The sequence below is a fragment of the Antedon mediterranea genome, chromosome 2, assembly GCF_964355755.1.
Source record: "Antedon mediterranea chromosome 2, ecAntMedi1.1, whole genome shotgun sequence".
Lineage (NCBI taxonomy): Eukaryota > Metazoa > Echinodermata > Crinoidea > Comatulida > Antedonidae > Antedon > Antedon mediterranea.
In genome coordinates, this window is record NC_092671.1 from 18,042,819 (window position 1) to 18,070,641 (window position 27,823).

The 27,823-nt window shown below is 32.4% G+C and overlaps 1 protein-coding gene across 1 annotated transcript in view; it reads right to left on the reverse strand.

The window, feature by feature from the left end:
• The window catches only part of LOC140040639 (synaptotagmin-6-like), a 92,592-nt gene that overhangs the window by 63,923 nt on the left and 846 nt on the right, over positions 1-27,823 (reverse strand). The window lies entirely within an intron of this gene.

Consider the following 27,823-nt stretch of genomic DNA (forward strand, 5'->3'; position numbering starts at 1 on the left):
AATCTGTAACGTCAGCGCTATCATAATCAGCACTATCATGACCTTCATTACAATAATGTGTTTGTTTTTATTGTGAATATACTGTAGATAATAATAGTATTGTTTCATTATCGTTGTTTTTGTGTATGCGTCGAGGTTGCGACACCCGAAGTAAAAATCAGACGAAATCTCAGATTTAACATTTTATATCTATTTCAGTATCACAATTAAATTATACAAAAAAATTATACTGATGGTATACTTAAAGAAGAAAGGCTTTATAAATACACAATAGACAACATTTTGGGGAAAATAAAAATAAACAATTTCAAATGATGTCTCCGAAAATAATAATAAAACATCGCCACGTTGTAATTATTTCTGGGGATTTTGATGAAGCAGCATTCAAGTAGGCTAAGTCTAAGATAGTAAAGTGACAGGAAAAACAAGAGTTTTATTCCAGCATAATAAAAACTGCAAATTATGTTCTAGCCAGATCATTAGGGCCTATGCCATGCTCTAATACAACTATATAGGTTTACAGGAGGAGCGTCATCATAAGTCCTGTTAGAAAGTAAGGAACGCAGTGGCAGATTCAGCGTGTAGGAGAGGGGGCATAACAATGTCACTTACGATAATTAATTAACTAATAATAATATAAATTCAACTTTCAAATTCACAAAGGAGAGGTATAATTTAATTACTTTTCAAAAGTGGACAAAGAGAGAAGTTAGAAAACTGGCGACCTATCACACTCATTCATGTAGATTATAAGATATTAGCTCATGTTCTATCAATCAGATTACAAAAAGTAATATCAACTATTATACATTCTGATAAAAAAGGTTACATTACTGGAAGATTTGGTGGTGAAAACATAAGACTTGTAGAAGATATACTTTATTTTACCAATATCAAAAACAAACACGGCGCCTTAATTTTCCTCGATTTTGCAAAAGCGTTTGATTCGGTAAACAGAAATTTAATGTTAAAAACGCTAACAAAATTTGGATTTAGTCCTTCTTTTATTAAATGGATTAAAGTAATATATACTGATACAGAAAGTATAATGGTAAATAATGGTTGGATGTCGGAAAGCATTAATATGGAATGTGGAATAAGACAAGGGTGTCTTTTATCGGCCTTGTTATTTATATTGGTAGTTGAATTGATGGCCTGTAACATACGGAACAATCCCCTATGTAAAGGAATTGAATTGCCAACAACAAATGATGAGGAATGTACTGTTAAGATAGCTCAGCTTGCAGACGATACTATCATCTTTACAAAAGATAAAGAATCGTTGATCTGCTTTTTACATGAGATTGGGCTATTCTGTAGAATATCAGGTTTAAGATTGAACAAAGGAAAAACAAATGGTATGTGGATTGGTGCGAGTAAACATAATATGTCAGAACCATGTAATATTACATAGACAAAGAAACCTGTAAAGTTTCTAGGAATTTATGTTGGATACGATAACAAATTATGTGAAAAGAAAAACTGGGACGATAAGATTATTTCTTTAGAAAATATCTTAAGATTATGGAAAAGAAGAAATCTTACGTTCTTTGGAAAAATTATTATAATTAAAACTCTAGCCATATATAAACTAATATACAATGCTAGCATTATAACCGTACCAAAATATATCTTGCCCAAAGTGGAAAAGATAATATATAGTTTTATGTGGAGTGGTAGACGAGAAAAGATTAAAAGAACCACACTCAATAGAAAAACAGATAAAGGTGGTTTAAATATGATTAATTTGAATGCAAAAGACAAAGCATTGAAGCTAAACTGGGTTAAGCGACTCCTTAGCCCAGATCCAGGAAAATGGAAATGTATACCGAATTATTTTATGCACCCTATTAAGTATACTGTTAATATCACTCAAATTAACAATGAAGATCATTCTGATCTAAAACTATTGCCGGTTTTTTATAGAGAAATGCTAATTGCTATAGTTAATATTAACAGCTTTAACTGGTCTGACCCACAAAACATTGAAGACGTTAAAAACCAACAGTTGTGGGAAAATAAATGTATACAGTTAAATGGAAAGTCAATATATTTCAAAGTTTGGCTTGATGCAGGCTTTAGAACAATGAATGAGATAATTAAGGAGAATATATTATTACCAATGAATGAAGTGTTACCATTACTATCACAGAAACAAAATGGATTATTTGAATATATAGGGCTAATGAATGCCATACCACAATCATGGAAGGAAATTATTTTGAATGGTGAATATGTAAATAATCAAACAAACACTGATTGCTTTTGGCTTCATACAAAACAACTTAATGCAAAACTATTTTATAATTTATTTGTGGAAAATATAATATCAACTCCTATAGCACAAGAAAAATGGGAGATAGAATTTCAAAATTACACTTTTGCATGGGATACCGTATGGTATAACAAGGTGTTTTCTATAAAACATATCACAAAAGTCGCGCAATTCAATTTCAAACTACTACATCGTATTCTTGCGTGTAAAAGTAAGTTAAAAATTTGGAAACTTTCTATAAATGACGTATGTGAAAGATGTAATAGTGAAATTGAAAATGAAAAACATTTGTTATTTTCATGTAATAAGATTAAACCCATATGGATTGTATTTACGTTTTTGATCTCAAACTGTTTTGTACAAAAGATTGATATAACCTGGCGTAATATTGTTAAAGGATCGGAAACGAAAACTGTAAATGAACTTATTTCAATATTTACTTTTTGCATTTATAAATCGTGTTTAGTAATAAGAAAAGAAAAGAAACAAAATCAGGAATCAAAAATAATTTGGAGATTATTTTACTATGAATTAAAGCATTTATTAACAAATGAATTTATGCATAATTTACATAAGGCTCAGAAGAAATGGACGAATAACTTAAAAGATAAACTATTAAAACTATCAAAAGACTTGATGTTAATAATTCAATTATTTTATTGATTCATTTTTCTTTCTTACCTTATCATAATGGACACAAATCCTGTATATCAACCAACGTAAAATCTGTTTATAGGCATCATATATACCTTTTTAAGATGACAATAGTTCAAATACATGTAGCATGTCAATATAATCTGTATGTATTGGTATTTGTTTAACATATTTTTCTATATTTGCAATATTTTATATCGTATACATGTCAATTTAATCTATAGGTATGTGTATTTGTTCAATATATATACTTCTATATATTTTTATATATTTGCAATATATTATACCGTAAATACAAATTGTAAGTAGTAGTTGTACTAAGATGACATCGGGTATGAAGCGTCTCACATACACACAGAGCCAAAATTGCATCTTGGACTTGCACAGTGTATGGACTCTAACCTTACGGTTTTCATTAAATATACCATTTCATGCTATCATTCTAAATAACTAACTTTCAACCTATTGCATTCCTCTTTTTTTTTCATTCCATCCATCTTATCTTGGTGAAAAGGGAGGATACTACATTTTCCTCCCCTGAGTTTATAGCCTCTCTACTCAAACACAAATAAGAACACAAATAAGATAGTTTAACAAGAAAATTTTAATCATGTATTTTACCGCCATTTTTCATTTCTACATTTTAATTAACATCGTATCTAAAATTTTAAATGAGAAAATATATGGTTAATACTGAATTCTGGCATCTTATTATGTAAATATACCGGTATTTTAACTACTTTAAACACTTACTTTTAATTGTCACAAATGTACTTATTTGTATATAATATATTCATCAATGAGAATTTAAATAAACGTAGAAGAACTCACACAAGACAAAAAAAATAATAAGATAAATTAAAATTAATGTTAATATTAATAATTATATTTTTTTGTTTGCATTGTAGTTTTTGAAATGTTGGTGTGAAATCTGTCTATGGGACGCGAACAGTTGGTTCAATTTAATAATTAAAATAAAAAGGTAATCACTTGTAGTATCACTGAATCATATCATCCAATGTAGTGCATCCACTTACAGAATATAATAATACAAGAGCATATTAAACTACAGCACAGCAAGATATGAAATTATGGTCTGATTTAAGTTAGTAAATGTCCAAACAAAATGATTTAACTATATTTGTTTTTTTTTCACTTAAACATTTGGTTTTCTTTCTGAACATCTGAACATTAATTTTCAAGTCAAGTTATTGTTTAGGCCTACCATTAACATTCTTTTATAATATTATGTTAATAATAATCATTTATTACAATATGGTGTTTTTCTTACTATTTCATTATTTATTCAGTCTTCATTCAATCCTTCATGAAATTTAATTAACGTACATTAAAAGTATTTAATACAGTAAAGACTCTTTTACTTGCGATAGTCGGTTAGAATTTGTCTATTGACAGCTGCAGAATCGGGTGTATACACAATGACGATATGCATGTACGTAGTCTTGCGCAACGCTAATGTTCAAACATTCGAAAACATGTTTTTCATTTTCTATTGTACGCTTTAAAGTCAACGACACGACAGAATTCGGTAGCTCTTTATTTGACATGTTTGACTGCTTCACTATATTCCGTACTATACGGTACACGTTCATTTTGTATAAAACCTAATGTTCATTGGAAGCTGAACTAGACGGAGAAGGTGAATTGTATTGCCGTAGCCGTAAAATAGATTAATGGTGTGTTTGTCTGCTTTTACGAGTATGGCCATTTTAGTGTCATGGGCCACATCGACCAAATGAATTGTATGATCTCAAAATCCAAGCTTATTAATGAGTTCAACCGTATAGTCTAGTCATTCGAGACCAATGCAGCAAAACATTGTTTGTGATGCTAGTGGAAAGTGTGACTAATTTATCTTCTAAACCGATGAATGATCATTTATTTTCACTATCGAAATACACGTTATCCAGCAATCATCTAAAGGGAAGTGGTTTTCCCGACAGTCCCTAGTATTTAGAAGAGCGTGAATTACAATGTTACAAAATTACCCAAGATAATTCGGTTTATCCAGCGTTGCGCTTGCATACTTTCCACCTTGTTTCGAGCCTTGTGGATGTAGCGCTTTAGAGAAAATGTTATTTTGGTTAGGTGCTATACAAAAGACAAATATTAGTATTATTACGTCATTTACATTATGTCCTATAGTGGGAACCAAGCTTGATATTGGAAGTTTACAGCATTTTTAGATGAATAATGCTTGCCAATATTATTTATTATTTTGTGTAAGCTACCAGATTAATGAGGGAACTGTGGTTCCTTGAATCACGTCGCTTCACATCGACCAAGTATATCGGCGTCATATCACTAGAAAACTACTCTACCTAGATCCATACCAGAATAGGGGTTCTTTGAATCGTTTGTTTGTGTTGTGATTTTAATGAAAAAGAACTCAACCATTAGGCCTAGCTCTTAAGAGTGCTTTACAAGGTTACTGGTTATTTTACCAGCATGTCTGTGTGTATTTTAATAATTGAAGGCAAGACATTCATCTTGTTACGGTGCCGTATGTACTTTCAACATTTATAATTCCATTAAGTATAAGGTAACTATAGTCCCAAGGTGTTTCTGGAAAAGTGTATTGTTCCATTTGCAAATTAGTCCAAAATTAGTACATATAATATGTTAAAAACAAATGTAAATGTATCATACCATTGACTGTAAATATCGTATTTCTTGTGAATTTTTAACAAAATTTATTTAAAGAATTATCAGTGCATAGACCTACACTAATTTTGTTTTTAAAGCGATGGTCGTCTTCATCGATAAATACAAAATAGGACATTGTCAAGAAAGATGACAAGAATGGTATTTGAAAACATGTCATTTGTGTGAAACAATTGCGATTGAAAATTCTTCATTTTGTCGTTCTAAGAAACTACTATGAGACAATATCCTTTAGGGTTATATTAGGTCTATAACTATTTGAGACACTGGTACCGGTACGTATATCCTTCAACAAAAGTTGTCGCATTCTTTATAATTAAACATACTTTATATAATTGCAGCTTTTTATAGCATAGCATAGCAGTGATTGATATGTACAGCAATTTGATCTCCCGTCACACTTCATTGCTTGTCAAAATCGAAAGATCATTGTTTTACTACAAAACATTAGCCTAGGCATAGGTTTACGGATTTCGTTCTCTGCGATTGCATGCGGCGATTGTAACTGATAGTTTCCTACGTGTGTTACGTCAAGTTAAGTTGCCACATCTTCTATATTATACAGAATGTTTTTTAAAATTGTACTTAAAACCATAAAATTACGATTGAAAGCCATCGTATTTGTTATCCAACTGTGAAGCGTTCTAATATAGACATTGGTTTCCTCATGTGTGTTCTCAATAGAAATTTGCAATATCTAAAATATAATTATTATTATTACAGAACAAACTAAATTTTTCTTTTTTAATTCATGTCAGTCTGAATTTAGCTAATATATAACACGATAGGTATGTATGACTGCGATTTCAATGACATCAAAGGCAAGGAACTCAAGGCAATTTGTTTTTATTATGGTACCTAGAGGAAAAATATAGATTAAAAGGGAAAAGATCCTTGATAAAGTCCCATGCACGATACGATGATGAACGACAGCAGTGTTTTTAGCCTGAAGACTATTTTGTAACACATGAACAATCACAGAACAAATAAAGAGAACCAGGTATCGTACCGTATAATACAGGATATGTTGGGAGTGCATTGGGTATGGGGTTGATTTTTACCTAAGAAAACATTACATTTCTAAAAGGTCTTCTCACCTTTTCTAAAGGTGGGACTGGAAGCTAAATGTTTAAGTATGGCCCATATTTTCTCCCATTTCATATCCTTTTATTGATCTGTACACATGACCGTTGATCAACGTTGCTAAATAAAAAGACGAGGGAATAATAGTAAAGCATCTTGAATGTAATGGCAAAGAAGACGGAATTAGCTCAGGGACGGATTCAGGACAGTGGTGTCTATCTATATTTGACTATTTTTAGTCCTCTTCCCCTCTACCACCCCCGTTTTACAAATCCTGTAGCTCAAATTTAATAGTAAAATTCATCGAAGATTTTAAATTTCCAACAAGATATTATTTTCAATTTCAATTATCAATAAAATCTAATCCAGATACGTTCAATGTTGTCGTCTCGCAGGTCACAAGTGTGTATACGGCAGTCGTCTACATCATCACGTTCATTCTAGCTTTGACACTATACTATCTGACTGATTGAAATTGAATTTCAATTTGCATACATTTCCTATGGTTTTATCTTTGGAAAATAAATTGCTGTTTCAAGGATTTCTTGTTACCATAATTTACGGCCGTTTGGGGAGGACAGTGAATTTTATAACAGGTTATATTGAAACAACTCATTATTCCATTGAGGTACCACTATCTTAACCGTAAGGCTATAAGAGAGTTCAAAAGAGTATGACTAAATCACGGTATTTACAGATTTAATAGTGAAAATTATTGTTCAATTATACCGTTCTCTTAAACAGAAAATTCAACGAAAAGTCGGAATGCAAAACCTACTATGATTCGATTCAAACCAACTATCTTATGAGTGAGAGCCACTCACTTGATCATGTCTAGTGCAGGCTCAGCTCAAGTGGAAGAACGCTACCATATTAATTGATCGTAAATACACCCTAGGCTTATAATTAAATAGGTCTGAATATCAAAAACCAAAATTGTTTTTTGTTGGAAGCTTACTAGTGTTGCCAAGCACAATCGGAACATATGATGATGACCTTTGCCCTTAAGGGTAATGGTTGATTTGGGACCGTGCCATTCAGAACCTACCACCCCTTCTGTCACCTAAGTTATACACATCGGAGGTCTTCTTTGTAGTGAAACATTACTATTCGAATAACGAACGTGAGCACTATTACTATATAAACTAAATAACTCGAGAAATACACGCCCTTCACATGCTGTTTATAATCAGGAAATGAATCCTGTCAATACAATTCAATACTAATCAATGCCAAAATGTTAACCAATCATCATTAATCATAAAGTATTGATCAGATGTTATAAAATGACTGTTACTTAGTATATGTTGAGCTTAATTATTAGCAGTGGTATTAAATTAAATAAACAGAGCCCAGCTTGGGTATAGGCCTAACAATAATTTGGCGGGAATAAGAACAGTAGCCTACACATGCAATGAGAATACTAGTAGGCCTATGAGTTTGTTCTTTATGTGATCATAATTTTGTGCGCATATATCCGTATTCGTACATTTGGGAATAGTAATTTTTCACACGAGGATTTTAAGTTGTTATTTTTACGATAGTTTGGGGAGGGATTATGAATTGAAGAACATGGTTGGTCATTTTATTGACGCACGAGTATTATTGTCATTATAAATTATGGTGTATTATAAGTAAACCTGTAACGCGTTATTACACTCCATATCCCCGGCATCTTGTAAACTTGACGTTCCGTATAACCTTTTAGACTAGTCCAGATTTGAGAAAAATGAAGATTCCAAATTTATTGTTATTAAAGTTGCAAATATTCTATTTCAGCCGCCATGTTGAAATCCAAGATGGCCGCCATTTTAAACATTATTTTGTCTTATAACTTGATGGCTTGGAGTTCAACATGGCGGCTGAAAAAGAATATTTACAACTTTAATAACAATAAATTTGGAATCCTCAGTATATCACAAACATAGGTATAGAAACCTTTTTTAACTTGCTATGTCACTTAAAAGTCAAGTTATAAGCCAAAATAGGTCCGAAATGGCGGCTTTTTTGTTTTTCACATTTTAAGGGTAAAAATCTAAAAATTGAGCCGGGTAAACAGCAGATTTGAATTCAGCACCCTAAAATTACCCCAAAACACGCTTTTAACACGAAATGCCTACATCATCTTATTAGAGTTGAAATATGACTATCTGGACTAGTCTATTTTGTTAAATGCGCAATTTCCGTTACATAGTGCATTTGTGTAATTATTAATTTGATACCTGAAAATGTCAGCTATTTTAAAAATGGAAAATATATGTATACATGTAAAAAAAAGCCGGGTCTTAGCAAGTGTACAGACTGTGTCCAGTAACGACGGTTGGGTTGTAGAGGCATTATCGTACGATTCGTATGACTGCGTCATATACAAAGCTACAGTATCTGCGTTCAGACTTGACAGGTATTCCCTTACTGAACTTAAATTACCCCTATAAGACTATGAGGTAACACAAAATGTATCTTCGCGCGTTCGATGACCGTCATGGAGTACCCGACTATTAATCGTCTGCTAAAAGTATGACTAGGCCTACCTTTGATTGATGAAGCATAATGAGTTGTTACTTTCTGACATCGCTGGTGCGCAAAATGATTGTATTATAGTTAAAGAACTGATAGTGGCAGCCGTTTCTTGTACCAGGAAAGAGTGCAATTTCACTCTTCCCTGCTCGTACTATATTTCCAACGACAATAAACAGAATGTATCACGTCTGCTAATATAAGGTTTATGTTGATATAACGGTACTTTTTAAAATTGTAATCTCTGTATTTTAAAATACAATTGTTATTGCGTTTTTTCCTTGTAGGCTACACATTTTGCTATTGCGTTTCCTAGTTTTAAATGAAACATAGTTTTTCTCCTTTCTTTGTTTTTTTTTAGAGTTATAGATAAGTTTTAATTATTACGCAAAACTTGGTAGGCCTATCAACGTGAAGAGCATAATATGATACTAAGTAGAAGTAGTTGCTATTTTCTTTTCAATCAAAGTCAACCCGGTATCGATGTTAACGATAAAGAAATTATCATGATCAGTTCGGAGAGATAGTTATACTTACTTTCTTGTAATTTAATCTAATTTTCAATTAGGCCTGAATTCAAGTCTGAATTAAGCTTGACATCGGCGTAAATATCACTTCTTCGCAATCTATATTCATAATTCTGGGATCGCGACTGAGTTTTGATTCTGGCCATTGGGCTGTACATTAAATTAATATTGCTTGCAGTTCATAAGTGATTTATAATCCAATAATAGAGTTTCAGTAGACTTGTAATCCAAGCCTGTGTGTTGAGTCTATATTATAAAGTCACATTATTAGTCCAGTCAATCTAATGATATACCCACCACAAATTGCAATAGTAACAAAGCTAGTATTTTTGAATTCGATATAATTTGTAGAACGACATACTAAAAGTCACCGAAAATCCAAGCATTGGGTCAAGGGGTCAGAGGTCAATAAAGGTCATTTTAAGTCAAAATTAATATGCCCCATTAATTACATATATTTAACCATTTAAAATACATTATATACAAGTGGGATTTATGTCATTCGAAAGCTTATTAAATTTTCTATTCAGTGATATCAAACTTATAGTCATAACATTTTATTTAGAATGTCAATTTTGCGGAAAAACACAACATAATGTGTCAATTTTGGCTAAAAATGTTGTTTTCGCTGTAAACACAGGGATTCCCTGGGGTGAACATTTCAGTCCAACGCGATACACATGACCAGTTCAAGATGCAGATGAGTGACATCTCCGTTCCTGTTGCTTCTGGATGATCTACATTCCAATTTTTCCAGTTGGCATTTGTGTTGCCATGGTTACAGTATTTATATTGGAATGTATAAGTATTTTTTAACCAGTAGAAATACAAAGATATTCAACAGCAGTTTGACAATGACCTCCATGTTGTATGACGTTCGGACCATCTGGGCTGGATTGTCAACAGACCTGCAGGTGATTGAAAAAGTTTCTATGAGAAGCCTCAAAGAAAACAAGAGGTTTGACAAGAAAATATAGGAATGCGTACATCCAGACCAAATCTGCGCTGAAATGTATGTAATGCCTTGTAATAGTATCAGGGCGTTACTCCAGAGCAGCAGCGGCCAACATAAGACCTTATGGCCACACGTCAGGAACACAATGGCAATTGAAAAATCCATTTGGTTACGACTCAGAGACTTCATACCATTGACACGGGAGTTACTGCAGGTGACTCGGAATATTAGCAATGTGGTATTAAGCATTGAATATTTTGGCCAGAAAGTCTTCCAATGTATTCAAGATCCTGGCAATAAAGTCATATGTGTGCATCAATCCTACAGTTCCAGAGGAGACTCGAGGTGACTGTTATCCACCACCACTTTTTGAAACTACCAACTTACAATACTTTCAGCTAATAAACCAACATGATGCCACGTGGAAACAACTTCTTCTGAAAAGTCTAATACATCCAACTCACTGAATGATGTCCAGTAGGCCTACATTTTAGATGGTAGTGCTCTACTGCACAGCATTCATATGGAATAGTGTAGAGATCTGTAAAAAATATTGCTCTGCATAGTCTTTGATAATTATGAAAGCGGCTCGTCCACCAAAGACGGCGCACATGGTAAAGCGGGTCAGGTGGTAGTGTCCCTGTACATTTTACCAGTGACATGTTCCACAAAATAGGATCACTTTCTGTAACAAACAACAATTTATAAATCTTCGTAACTAGTATTTGAACAACATGGCAATGAGTGAATGCAGCTGCTGATGCAGATGTTCTTTCGGATAGTACAAAAACCATTGAATCAGCAAACAGGAAAACAGCTGTCATTATCCGATGACACGGATCTACTAGTGCTCCTCTGCAGTCAAGCATTTAAAACATCTTGTGATATTCTTTAGACTGGAGCTGAGATGCTGGACTATCAAACTGGTTCAAACAGTACATTTGAGAGACATCTGTGATAACCTTCTGTTTGCTCATGCGATACTGGTGACACAACATCCAGAGTTTTCGGAATTGGAAAACAAGTGGCTCTAAAAAAAGCTTGTCATTGCACTTATTTCTGACATTATGCTGTAGTCTTCAAATGCAAACAAGCTACAAAGGATGACATTGTGGTTGCTAGAGAAAATGGTTTAGTGCGTCTGTACAATGGACTACCTGGACAACGTGGAATGCCTTTGACTCCATCCCATCTACAAGTACAACCTCACATATCGCCAACTTCATAATCGTACCACAACCAAGGTACTTAACATCAGGTTCAAGTTCAAGTTATCTTTTAGCAATGGAGTGGGGTTGATATGTGTACTGAGGATTGGGGATGGAAGATCAGATGATGGAAACATGGTTCCTCTACACACAGACTTAAAGCCAGAGCCTGAGTATCTCTTTGAAGCATTCAGGGGTAACTAGAACTACATGTGGTGAATGCAATGGCATTGCACTGTACTAATACCCGAACAAGAAAGTGATACTGATGACATATAAGTTGTGAGTGCTTTTCTATTTGAAGGATTAAACAATATCATCCCACACGGAGCAATTCAAATAAAAAGGTCTGGATTAAAATGATCTTACAAAATATACAAAAATATCACAATATACAGTACAATATAACAAGAGTCAAAGTTCAAGAATTTAAGAGTCGGATGGCAACTGGCAAAAACGATTTTTTTTTCCAGTTTGTTCTACATGCCGGGCATTGAAAGCGACGCCCATGAGGCATGAGCTCGAAATCACTGAACAAGGCATGGTTAACATTTTTTAGAATAGCTCTACTTTTTTTTCTAGAGTTTGCATGTCACAGAAGGAAGACAAGCTACGAAGTTGACAACCTATTAATTTAGAACTTAAGTTAACAAGTTTGTAGTGAGTTTCTCTCTTTGACCCTAAGACTAAAAAACCAGCATATAAAGGAAAAAAGTTAAAACATTCTCAATAAAGGAATTATAAAAAACCATGAGAATTACTTTATTGACATTAAAATGGTTCAGCTTCCTTAACAGATAAAGTCTCTGGTGTCCTTTCTTTACTATTTCCTCTGTATTTAATTCCCAGCTGACATTGTCCTCAAATATAGTACCTAGGTATTTAAAGGAATGGACAATGGTTCGTCATTTGTGGGGGATACCAGAGGGCTGCGTCCTTTCTCCTTCCTAAAATCTACAATTAGTTCCTTGGTTTTTTTCCACAAAATTGGATAAAACCATCTAATGCGGAACCATGACCGTCCTGTGAATTTTGAAGGAGAGACAGCAAGACAGTGTCGTCAGCAAATTTGAAAAGATTGTCCTGTTTGCTCCGACAGTCATCCGTGTATATAATATACAAGAGAGGAGAGAAGACGCAACCCTGCGAAGATAAAATACTTCCCATTACGTACATTCGTTGATACTAAAATTATCAAAAATCTATCTATAGTAAATCATGAGTTGATTCCAAATTATCAAGACTCATTAATTAATCATCAATAGTACATACCGCTAATGAATTTCAATTTTCTTCTAGCTAGTATCATTTTTCCTATTTCATGACGATACAATAGGTACAAGAAAAACATTATTTGCACCAAATACTTCCAAAATATAAATATAATATATATAAACATAATTTAGTTTTACGCTATTTTAAGAACATTTGAGTTTTTGTAAAAGGTCAATTACCTTTTGACCCCTAGTTACGTATAACTGTTATTAATTGTTTTTTAATGTTTATTATTAGTAGGATATATATAATCTACACATTGGTACTAAAGCTATTTACATATGATTATAAAACAATGGATTATAGGCATAAACGCTACCCCTACCCCAAAATTGTTTACATTACATTTGATCAAGAATCAATTTCAATAAGAATAGTACATCATTACTTTTAACATTCTTCTAGTTAACATCATGTTTGCTATTTTATATATCGATAGGTACAGATAAAACACAATTTTGATTAAATGCATATACAATTATGGCACAATATTACAGTTAATCATTTTTTAAAGAAAAAAAATGAGTTTTTGTAAAAGGTCAATAACCTTTTGACCTCTAGTTATATAAATAAATGTTGTATTTTGTTTTTGTAAATTGCATATTAGAAAAAAATATATATTCTACACATTGATATCAAGATTATTGAGATTGGATTATAAAACCACAAGTTATGGGCATAAATGTTACCCCCTACCCCAAAATATTTATGGAATAAAATCACTATATAGTTGTTGAGATTACGTAAAAAATAATGTGTTCCAATGCTTCAATTTTTGGTGACTTTTAATATGTCATTATAAACTACATTTGGAATGAAAAAATTAATGTTTCGTTACTATTGCAATTTGTGGTGGGTTTACCTCTAAATATCACTAGATTGACTGGACTATATAGGCCTAATTCAATGATAATACATTGGCTATATAAAATGTTAAATTCGACACTATATGCTTACGATGTCGGTCAATAAGTTCAATTTATTTTAATTTTATTTTATTTCACATACATCCAACAGCGGTATCGCCAATTACATGATGCCTTAAGGATAATAAGCTAAATTCATGTGTACTTTTTTTACAACACATCTGGCTTGTTAAAATAGCAAACGTACACTGGTCTACTGTACCCGCAATGGACCAACCCAATCTCTCTCCATATTATATGCCGTTTGTATATTGCTTCGTTCTATTAATTAACCATGCATGGCAGATTGTAACTAGCGCCATCACATTAATTCGTTTGTTTTGAACAAAGTATTCGGTACAACCAGTACTACAGTTTTTACTCGGGGTACCCGAGTCTAGGACTTACTCATTTTCTCCTCTTCTTCCTCCATCTGGACACTATTGAGTAAAAAGTGCGATTTTTAAAGTACTACTCCTCCCTTATTCGTTGTAGTATTGAGCTGGGATTTGGCATGAACATACTACAGGGACATGTCCTCAAAGCTATAGAGCCGGATTTTTAATTTTTTGTTAATTAATTTGTTTAATTAAGAATCCACAATGTGTGACACACACCACAGCGTTATGTAGTTATATGGTTATATGCGGATTCTTGGCGTAGTGGTTATCACGTTTGCTCAACACGCAGAAGGTACCTGGTTCGAGCCCGGACGAAACCTTTTTTTTAAACGTTATGGTGAAAAGTACTCTATACGCAATATGATAATTATACACAGTATATCTTATTTTTATTATTTTTTTAAATACTTATTTTGTGTAATCGGTAATTATCACTTTTACACATGTTTATTTTTCTTTGTGCTTATTACCATATTTATTTGTAACTTAAATGGATTAAAAAACTTTCTGTAACCCACATTTTTAGTGTAAGTGGTTTTCGTAGTGTAGTGGTTGTCAAGTCTGCTTAACACGCAGAAGGTCCCGGTTCGAGCCCTGGCGAAACCTCGGGTTTCTTTTACTTTATGGTGAAATAACTGTATACGTCTGTATACAGCTTCTTTCGCTGTACCCCGAGTATTGCACATTCGTGCTTTTTTGTTAATTAATTTGTTTAATTAAGAAGCCACAATGTGTGACACACACCACAGCGTTATGTAGTTATATGCGGCTTCTTGGCGTAGTGGTTATCACGTTTGCTCAATACGCAGAAGGTACCTGGTTCGAGCCCGGGCTAAACCTTTTTTTTTAAACTTTATGGTGAAAAGTACTGTATACGCAATATGATAATTATACACAGTATATCTTATTATTATTTTTTAAAATACTTATTTTGTGTAATCGGTAATTATCACTTTTACACATGTTTATTTTGCTTTGTGCTTATTACCATTTATTTGTAATTTAAATGGATTAAAAAACTTTCTGTAACCCACAATTTTAATGTAAGAGGTTTCGTAGTGTAGTGGTTGTCAAGTCTGCTTAACACGCAGAAGGTCCCGGTTCGAGCCCTGGCGAAACCTATTTTTCTTTAACTTTCTAACTGTATACGTCTGTATACAGCTTCTTTCGCTGTACCCCGAGTATTGCACATTCGTGCTTGTTGTGTATAAACTAGGTTATTAGTAGGTGACTCTATCTAATCCTACTTCCTAAGTTTATAAGCACAATCAATTTATTTATTATGTAATTGCCGAGTTTCTCGCTGTTAATGGGAAGAAAAAGAAAGAATATACAGTTTTTGAACTGGAACTGTGACACTATGCGCGTCATTGACGTACGTATTCAACGCTTTTTTTTTTACTGTGTCGGGGCTCTATTACTTTCCATAGAAAATGTTTTAAATTGGTTTGTAAATTATCTGAAAAAACAGAAAACTGTTTGTATACTGCAACAATAGAAAATCTAAACTGAGAGATATTAACAGTGGTGTTCCGCAAGGAAGTGTCCTTGGGCCCATCCTTTTTCTTCTTTTTATTAATGATATTTCGCAGTCTGTTATAAATGGAACTTGCAGCATTTTTGCTGTTGTTGTGTGTATACTACTGGTAATTCAACTAAGTCTGTAAACGATTCTCTACAAATAATCATGAATAATGTTAGTGAATGGTATAATAGAAACCAACTCTCAATCAATACAGACAAAACTAAGGTCATGTTACTCAGAAACAGTCGTTCAGTAGATAATATCCAACTGGATATTAAAATTGGGCCCACCAAAATTGAACAAGTTGATAGCATAAGATATCTGGGAGTTATTATAGATGAAATGTTAACGTGGAAACAGAATACCCAGTCTATCAGTAAAAATATTGGGTATAAAATTTCAATTTTGAGTAAAATGGCGGGATTTCTAAATAAATCATTATTAGAAACGTTGTTTTTGAGTAGGCCTACCATACAACCTTGTAGTGACTATGCGATAACTGTTTGGGGAAATACCTCTGAGCAAAACAAGAATATCTTGAAGCGTCTTCATATAGAAGAGCGGCTCGCATTGTTACCCAAAATTTTGATTTTGTTGACGTGAGGGGTGATGACATAATTCAGGATCTTTCCTGGAAAACATTTGAAGAGAGAAGAGATTTTTATCTAGCTAGTCTAATGTATAAATGTATCCACGGCCTTGCGCCAACCAGATTGACAGATGAAATTGAACTAATTGGGAATGTACACACCCATTCAACGCGTGGAGTAGACAACTTAAATGTTGTTATACTGTAGCCTACCCCATAATAGACTAGTCCAGATAGTCATATTTCCACTCTAATAAGATGCTGTAGGCATTTCGTGTTAAAAGCGAATAAACATGTGTTTTAGGGTAATTTTGGGGTGCTGAATTCAAATTTGCTGTTTACCCAGCTCAATTTTTAGATCTTCACCCTTAAAATGTGAAAAACAAAATGGCCGCCATTTCAGACTTATTTTGGCTTATGACTTGACTTTTAAGTGACGTAGCAAGTTAAAAATGGTGTCTATACCTATGTTTGTGATAGTGAAGATTCCAACTATATTGTTATTAAAGTTGCAAATATTTTATTTCAGCCGCCATGTTGAAATCCAAGATGGCCGCCATTTTAAACGTATTTTGGCTTATAACTTGACTTTTAATTAACATAGCAAGTTAAAATTAGTTTCTATACCTATGTTTGTGATACTGAGGATTCCAAATATATTGTTATTAAAGTTGTAAATATTCTATTTCAACCTCCATGTTGGGATTCAAGATGGTCGCCATTTAAAACGTATTTTGGCTTATAACTTAACATATAAGTAACATAGTAGGTTAGAAATGATGTCTATACAGTACCTATATTTGTTATACTGAGGATTCCAAATATATTGTTATTAAAGTTGTAAATATTCTATTTCAGTCGCCATGTTGGAATTCAAGATGGTCGCCATTTAAAACGTATTTTGGCTTATAACTTGACATATAAGTAACATAGTAGGTTAGAAATGATGTCTATACAGTATCTATGTTTGTGATACTGAGGATTCCAAATATATTGTTATTAAAGTTGTAAACAGCCGCCATGTTGAAATCAAAGATGGCGCCTATTTTAAACACACACACACACACACAGGGTAGTAACAAAGTGCGAGGCAAACAAACAAATGAAAATGAAAAACTCACAAAGGGATTGTTCTTTATGTGTAAAATATTTTAAAACGAGATAGATGATAATGATCATCATTGTCAAGTGTTTAGAAAAATTAATGAAAAAAGGAGGTAATACGGAATTCATAAATGTAAAAATGTTACTGATGACATTTGGAATTAACAAAAATGTGTTAAATAATATGATTTAATGACATGAGATAATAGGAATGTGAATAAAAGTAGTGTTTGCGCCACAAAAGAGAAAAATATATATATATACAGTATATAAACATCACAGAATAAATTCTAATCCGCCCGATATAATGAAATTTAATTAGAAAGAATAAAAATGACGAAACCTGTGTGAGAATGAGAAAAAGCCCTCTCCGAGATTCAAACCCGGAACCTTCTGCTTGATATGCAGATCTCCTAACCATTAGACCACTGGGATTTGCATTGTATTGTTCCAATTCGATTGTGCGAGGCAGCGAGGCACACCAAATATAAGTGTGAGGCATACGAGTTATATAGTTTACAATTTCAAAAAGGTGCGAGGCATATAGTTTACAATTTCAAAAAGGTGCGAGGCATTTCTTAACGTGCTATTATGCTATATTATAGGCCTAATAATCAATTATTTATATTTTTAAAATAGGCCTAGCGTATCGAAATAGATTCGTGTATACACTCATCATGCTATGTTGTATATTTTTATGTAACGATTGTTTTTTTCATTCAAGTCATAAGGCTGGTATAAGTTGACAACAATGTTCAAATTGTTTGTTCATAATGATAATGAAAGAGTTGGTCAAAAAGACTTCACAGAATTAATTCAATACAACAACAACGTATTTATATCAAAACATTTCTCGGAATAGAAATAGATTGTAAAATTGGTAAAAAAACAAACATGTTAAATGTATACAAACAACAATTGATAAAGACATCAGTATAATAATAATATATAAATTGAGAAAACTGCTAAAAAGTAGTGTATAATTTATTTTATTTATGCATTGATATTACCATATATTAATGATTGTTGTGAAATTTGGGGTAACACTTATAAAAGTACAGTACAAAATGTTTACAAAAAAAAAGTACTGTAATTTATAAAATTATCAATAGTGTAAGATGATAGCATTAGCCATAGTAGTAAATGATACTGGATACCAGAGGAAGTAGAGGTTTCGTTTTGAGGTTTTTTCATCTACAGTATTATATATAATGCCTTCAATTCAGAATAAGGAAATAGAATTAAGCTTCACGGCCAAAATGATAATAGAGGACTAAAACAAAGTGGAATGCGCGTCAATTTCTCATGCATTTATTGGTGAAAAACACTTTTAATCTCAATATCTTTTTGTTAATTTGTCAACAAAAATGCTGTAATATGTTACTGCTGATACTGTTCTGTTTTCAAAGAATAATAATCGATCCTAAATTTTGGGAAATGATAAAATGATGCCTCGCATTTTTTGATGATGGTAAAACGATGCCTCGCATACATTTCTGACTTGCCTTGCTTTTGCGCATATCCTAGGCCTGTTGTGCATGTAGTTCTCTGTGTCCTGGGGACCTTTGAACACCTGCACATAGCCGGCCTAGCCCATTAAACAATTATTACGAAATAAACATTAAGCTATATATTGCAATTAGTGGTAATATGTAGGCCTACACACATAAATATAAGTTTAATTTATAGTATAATAATTAGATATCAAATTAATAGTTTTCATACAATAATATCGTGGATTTATATAGCGCCTAATGTTGTGAAACATTATTACCCCAGTCTATGGGATCAAACGTGTATGGAAACATCCAAAATTGAAATGACACATGAAATAAATAATGTCATATTGCAGTTCTTGGTATAACAAGTGAGCATCTTCATCTGCAATCAAAGTTGCTATTTCATTGCCAGCATTTTACCTGTTTGGTGACCAAGTCAACAACTTTTTTGGCTTATATTATAATGCTGTTTCCAAGATTCATCGAACATAAAGTACATTATATTGTGCCAACAAGGATGAAGAACCATCAGTTAAAGATACTGCATATCAACGGTATTCAAAGGGTTTGGGTAATTTTCTAACTTGCCATCACTACCGGTGACCGGTAAACAAGCTTTGTTCTTATGTCATCCACACCAGCATTTGTTATAAATCTTTATGAATTTGAAATAATTTGAAATGGTGAATAAATTGATAATTGGTACTTAATTACAGTATTTAAATTTCTACAACAAGCAGTATTTAACTTCCTTGGCAAAAAAATTCAGGAAATGGAATCGAAACTTTGAATGCAGATGGAGCATTAAATCTATTAGGGGCCTACTATTACTTTGCCATCATTAATAAAATATTTTAAGACAGAACAAGCAATATAGTGGAAAAATCTGTAGTTAAAGAAAACACTGGGGAGCAAATGGCAACATCTTCAATGGCATTTCGAATGAGAAACGATCTGTACTTGCAAAGAAACAAAGATATGAATTATGAATGAATTCGAAACATGCATCTTTTGTTCAGTCCAAAATTAACAGGACATCTGATTAATAATAATTAATAGTAATTCACTTACAGTAGGTGGTCTATAAGTAAAACCAACCGTTATAAGGAGATAATATACAGGGCTTCAAAATGGTAAATGGCGGCCATTTTTAATTTATGCTAATGAACCCACTTCACGATGTCCGATTTTGGTAAACTTTGGATATGATGTTAATTTGGACCATATCAACCAGACAAAACAAAAACAAATTATGTTGCAATTTGTTCTAGGTTCAATCATACTTTTACTGGACTAAAGGTAGAAACCATTTTTAACTTGCTATGTTAATTAAAAGTCAAGTTATAAGCCAAAATACGTTTAAAATGATGGCGGCCATCTTGGATTTCAACATGGCGGCTGAAATAGAATATTTGCAACTTTAATAACAATATATTTGGAATCCTCAGTATCACAAACATAGGTACTGTATAGACATCATTTCTAACCTACTATGTTACTTATATGTCAAGTTATTAGCCAACATACGTTTTAAATGGCGACCATCTTGAATTCCAACATGGAGGCTGAAATAGAATATTTACAACTTTAATAACAATATATTTGGAATCCTCAGTATCACAAACATATGTATAGAAACTATTTTTAACTTGCTATGTTAATTAAAAGTCAAGTTATAAGCAAAAATACGTTTAAAATGGCGGCCATCTTGGATTTCAACATGGCGGCTGAAATAGAATATTTTCAACTTTAATAACAATATAGTTGGAATCTTCACTATCACAAACATAGGTATAGACACCATTTTTAACTTGCTACGTCACTTAAAAGTCAAGTTATAAGCCAAAATAAGTCTGAAACTGGCGGCCATTTTGTTTTTCACATTTTAAGGGTGAAGATCTAAAAATTGAGCCGGGTAAACAGCAAATTTGAATTCAGCACCCCAAAATTACTCTAAAACACATGTTTATTCGCTTTTAACACGAAATGCCTACAGCATTTCATTTTTCTCAAATCTGGACTAGTCTATAATACCCGTAGCAAAATGGATTCGTCTTTTAAAGTTGCAGGCGGAAAAATATGGAATGACTTGCCAGCAGATATAAAACATTCACCCACGATTATGTCCTTTAAAGCTAGATACAGATCTCATTTCTTTTCATAACATTAACTTCCAGTTTATATTTTTTGTTGCTTTTATTATTAATTGTAATTGTATAAGATTTAAATTTGTATCCGTTGTTGGCGACAGGACCACAATGCAAAACAAGTTTATTTCTACTTGATTGTGTATTATCCTGTATAAATATGTTGTTAAATAAATAAATAAATAAATAAATATGAAAACATAATTTTCCATTGATTTGTATGATCTGTTTGTTAATCACTCTCAAAAGTATTCTAATGTTTTTTTTTGTATTGAATAATATAAATTTAAGCAGTAGGTATATCTCCTGAGATTCGAGTCACATGGGTTTAGAGACATTATTACTGTAAGGCATTGTTTGCAATGTACCTTACGTTATTTTTATCATAATCCCACCTTGAACGTGAATTTGGAATTGTTCCTATGGACACATGGTGATATTAGGCCTACTCTCTATGTTTTACATTAATGTATACGTGGTTCATATGTCATAGCATATTATAGAGTTACATCACATTTCACTTTAATGACTATTGTTTCCTATAGGCCTACAGTAGTGTGTAGCCTCAACAGTCAATATGACATATTGCTATTAAACTATTTGAATATACTGATTGTAACATTATTAATAATTAATATATGTATTATTTGCAGAAAACTAATAAACAACAACAATTATTGACACTAATGATATAATTTAGGCCTATAAAATCAAAACCGTCGCATCGGTCATAATAACCGAGAGCATTAATGAGCCGAGTGTATCCTAACATTTTTTTAAATATCACCACAATATTGAAATACACATTATTATTAACATATATTTATTTCACGGAAGAGCTATAAGTTAATCACGGTCAATAAAAATCAAGGTTATTATAATCCAGTCTTATTTAAAATTCATAGCAATTAATAAGACAATAAGCTCAATGATTGCCGCCATAATTTCATTGATTTTTAATCTCAATAGGTCGCCCTACTTAAAGTTGAATTCACAGAATCAACTAAATCAATTTAATGAAAAATATTTATTTACTTAAATTAACTTTACAGCCATCGGCTGAAGGAAGTGCAGAATAAATTAAGTAAAATTTGCCGATTAGTTTAATCAAAGAATAAAAAATATAATAAATAGAGCAAATCCAAATAGTGATCCGATTCTCGGTACTGTATCTAGATTTCTCCAGTGTCACAAATATTCGGTAATTCAGCATCATAATTATGTTTACGTGTACCGCCGTAACCTAACCGTACATGCCCCGCATGTCGCGATAGGGGCAAATACTGTCGTATGTGCATGAGATGATGAAAGGTGTATTTAAACTCGACTTCGACTCGTTGATATATAACCTTTCATCATTCACCAAATGCCATTATTTGTACCATTACACGAATATAAAACATTCATTATTTGTTTTATTCAACATCTAAATAGATTCCTGTCATTTGAATTAGATTGAATAAAATGTAGGAATTCTTGGCCTACATTTGATTTACATTGAAACAGTATTCAATTCAATTCACATTTATTCAGCAATATAAATACGCATAGGGATTGTAGAGACAAGTAATACTTTTTAAAAAAATATAAGCAAAAGTATAAATACATATAATAGTATAGTAACATTTTTAATTATTTAGTTTTTAATAATAATTATATTAAATATTACATTTATTTGGATTTATAAATACACCTACTGTTTAGTGTTAATTTATGTCAAGAAACGACCAAACAATCCTACTGTAGATAGGCTAGAAGTGCAGCGACACCATTACAAAACTTCGATCGGCAACTGGAACGCATCCAGGCTACTTCAAGATTCCACGTCTTGTAGAGAGATGTTCAAAATCATTCAAACAATCTAAAGCTAATTTAAATGCTTTTTTGGTCTAAATTAGTGCATAATTATATATCTCCAAAAATGTACTTCCGTCGCGATACCAATCATCAAACACATCTTCGCGGTGGAAGTACAAAATGGGTGACGTTATTATACTTCAAAAGTAATAGTATAAAGAAAATAATATGTTTCAAACGAGAACAACCGTTCAAATAGTGCGTACTATTGCAGGCCATGTGTTTCCAATCAAATTTAAAATAATATCCTTGTGTTGTCCAAAATGTCGTGATACGTTCATGTGCAGACTCTCACTCGGCCTTGGTGTTTATCCGTTCACTGCACTCTGTATCTAATGTCTTCAGGTATCAGTAAATTCTGACGGTCACATGTATCACATATGAAGCCTGTATCATACATCATACATGCCAAAAAGTATTACGGAATTGCATAATTGGAGGTAATGCCATATGTGGAGATACATTACACATGCCTGGTTAGTTTACTAAATATATGATATTGATTAATAATAAATATATACTAGCATACAGTTGATTGATCAAATATAACTTGGCATAGACTTTTATACGATATTTGCATTTTTTTTTAAATTTTACGTAGGACATCAACATCTTTTAGACGTAAAAATATAGAATACCACTTGGAGATTATGGTTAAACACTACAATCAGGACAGCGTGATCTTTACGCGCATGCTCCAGTAATAAAGGCATGAACTGTAAATTGACACTCATGAATCTTAAAGTCAACCCGACATGCGAATATCTAATTATAATAATCATGATGATGATACAAATTTAATATTACAGCGTTAGGTCACTTATTAAACAATATGCTAATGTTTGTAATTATTACCTGACAAGCAGAGATAAATAATTATATTCCTCTGATTGAATTGTGATCAACTTGGCAATAACGACCGGATGTGCATTGAATTTTCTGTTAAGAGATACGAGCCGATCTGAAGCCTACCAAATACGGCTAATGGATATTTGAAACGAATAGAGAATCATTCACACAACGCGGAACATTGAAAGCAAAGGATTATCCGGTCTTCAACTGATTTCTGAAGTATATTAACAATATCGTCGTCTTCTATATTTTCATACCAATTTCCTTCTCTCTAATTCATTCTCCTTCATACTCAAGCAATCACTCGTCACTCACCTCAAAACCCACGCATGGCCAAAGTGCTCTCAAAATGACCAGTCATATAGGACCTACGAAACCCTGTTTATGGAAGAAACCTTGTTTATTTCCCCCTTGCCTGTTGTTACCTGTCAACACTAAGCTTTTTTCCCACACGCCATGACGTAGCTGAATTCGACCGTTAAAACGCGATGGACACCATATCTGTCACTCATGGTCAACTCACTTCCATTGCGCCTACGTAGTTGCGTTGCGCTCAAGTGAGAACCAAGCTTTATTATGAAACATTAACATATTTAAATATCGCACATTTTAATAGAAAATCCGTACACATAGGCAACATGACAGATATGTTAGAAAGGCTGAAGGCGCCATGTTGTTTTAAGTTGAATTGCAAATCTTCAATATTACAACCCGCTGCTATACCTCATCATCACTAAATTGCACAAATTAATTGTTCTTGGATTTTAGTTATACTATAGTAAATCTACAATCAATATCGTGAAATTGATTTATGTTGGTAAATCATCAATTATGGTACTTGTGTATTATAATAACGGACGGCGATGGCCATGGACATATGCTCCCTAGCAACAAATGGCAATGTTGACGTGGATATTGCGATTACTTTGCTTAAAGCGGGTATGACAGTAGTTGATGTTGAAAGGCCTACAAACGATGATAATGAATTGAAGCAGAAACGACGGCCGGTGTTCTAATGAATATGATAATAATGAGATGGCAAACTGGTTAACTTAACTTTTGATGACTTTAAATGATGAAATTGTACCATAACATTAAACATTATTTTTATAGGTCTCACTAGTTTTTTAATTACATTGTTTTAATTTCATTTTATTTATTTGTTAAACAAAAACGTTTTCTAGGACTTTTAAACAGTCAATGAATGAGATGGCTCACAAGTCAGAAATCCTAGATTACAAATTACAACAGTAAATATGTTAAAATTCATAAAAACGAATATAAACACTTTTCTATGATTTGTAAATGAGAGTAAAATAAAAGGATTATTCTGACCCCACATTAATTGATTGCAGATTATTTTGTTTCTATATCATATATAAAGAATAAAGTGCATGCTCTTGGCTTTTTTTTATTAGTATTGATTTTTAATAATATATCATAATTATCTAACAATGTTGATTTATAATGGGGTTTTTCATATGTTAGCATGCTCATTCCAATAATACGGAATGTAAATAAAAAAAGAAATTTGATATTTTTCAGTATCGATTAACGATACAGATTTTGTTATAGTTTATGATCATCAGTATCCAATCTGGTTGATATTAACAATCGTGATGTTCTATTTGTAACCCGTACTTGATTGAACTTGATTCGAAATCCTTCTACATCGCTTTTTATTATAATATCTGTCTAAGTTTTAAAACGCATGTTTAGATTAATGTTTTATGTCAAGCCTGTTCTATGTACTCAAATAAAAATACATATTACCTCCATAAAAAAATGTTCACATTAATATAGGCCCCCAGTTATTTTGCATGTTGAATATGTTTTTAAAAAAATGTGCAATTTACAGAAAAAAATGCTTTCGTTGTAACCACTGAACTCTTCCCTGTTGTATCGAACAGTGTCATTATTCCCATTCCCACCAAATGTTGCACTTGGCCTCCTTATGTAATTATATGTTTAAAAGTGCTAGTCAAAAATATTTGACTTGTGCAACATCATGCAAATGTTTATTTTACAATTTAAACCTCGAATGTACCCGAGAATATTCAATGTATAGGCCGAAACATCATTTTATTGAAAATATTACATTAGTGCATGTGTATAGTGAAAATAGGAATATGCTTTATCGAAAATGATTATTACTACGGTGATAAACTATACAAGAGTTATATACGTTATTATGGTAATACGACAAGGGTTACATGAATTAATAATTAATAGCGTTGTACAAATCGGTAATAAAAATACTGTAAGTATTTTTGTAACCTGAACCTATAACTCAACTTAGGAGATTACCAGTGACTAAAAATACAGATGTACATTTTTAAAGCAATAATGCCGAGGTTGAAGTAACCATTTTAATCCCTAATTATTATGACCGAGTGTTATCAATAATATTGTCATGTTCAATGTGTACAACGCTTACTACATTTGTAATTTAATCTGATTTCATTGGGGACATAGCTGGCGAGAACACGTAATTTTCTTAAACCAAATTACACTAGGCCTACTATGTTAGAAGATGATGAATATACACGTAAACGAACATATCTAAGTAGATAATATAAGAATAGATTATGGTATTTATTCTCAATAACAAAATACTAAATTGATAGTTTAGCCATGTTTTTTTCGTATCGCATATCTCATTTCGACACATTACTGCAATAAATCACCCTTTTCCCAAATCTTCTTTATAACCATGTATTTTGAAGACATGTAAACAATACACTCAGGTTACCCTTAACGTATAGCAAGTGCTTAGAAGCATTTGCTGTCTAAATTATTAGTATTATTCATATTTTATACAGGCACTCTAATCTTGTAACAAGCCACGGCTGTCCCGAAGGGCTGAATTCTAAATCTTAATACAACGGCGGAGCATGAAGTCAACGTTCGAGTAAAAACATAAGACATAATTATCTTAAAAAGTAAGTCTTATTACAGTAGTTAGTATAAGCATCTACGTGTCGAACATAAACGCTCGAGTTTGAGTCAAGATTTCAACGTCAAAGAGGACTGTATAAAGAAGGGTGTCTAGCATTAATATTATGATTATTTCGTGAATTAGTTCAGTCCAAATGCATGCCCAGGACGTCGGAGAAGAGGTGCTTTCCGATACTGTATTTTCGGCAATAAAAATCTCATAATCAATGTTTAGGGCATCTGATATAGAAAACCCTGGTTTAGTTTGAATGTAATGCACACTATTCTAACACAGGGTGGAGGGTGGTGTTGTTGTATTTGGAAGCATCTAATACTGTATATGATGTCAAGACAATGTAGAGCTGCCAGCTACCATTGACGTACATTGTATAGGCAATCAACTGCAACAGTCAAGAAAGTTTTTCATCCCCCACCCTATTTAAAAAAATAAATGCTTAGGATTATACCTCATTTACATTCATTGCTGTTTATCCAACCACAATGCTATCCGGTGTAATTTCACTATATAAACTTCATGAGTATTATGTCCAACGTGTAACTGATAATATCTTTAAATGGCAAAAGCTACATTTTGTATGAACTTAATTACCTCCAATTTATTCTGTATAGAGTTACAATTAGGTTGGGAAAATATCACCTTATAAGTCTGCAATTTAACTATCAATATTTTATACCCTTGGAAAAATAATTACAATCGACGAACATCGTATGCAAAAGTCTACTCATGTTACAGTCTGTATAAAAATAAATTTACTGTCCAAACCAAAAAATAACAATTTAACATTTATTAATATTCATTATTCACTG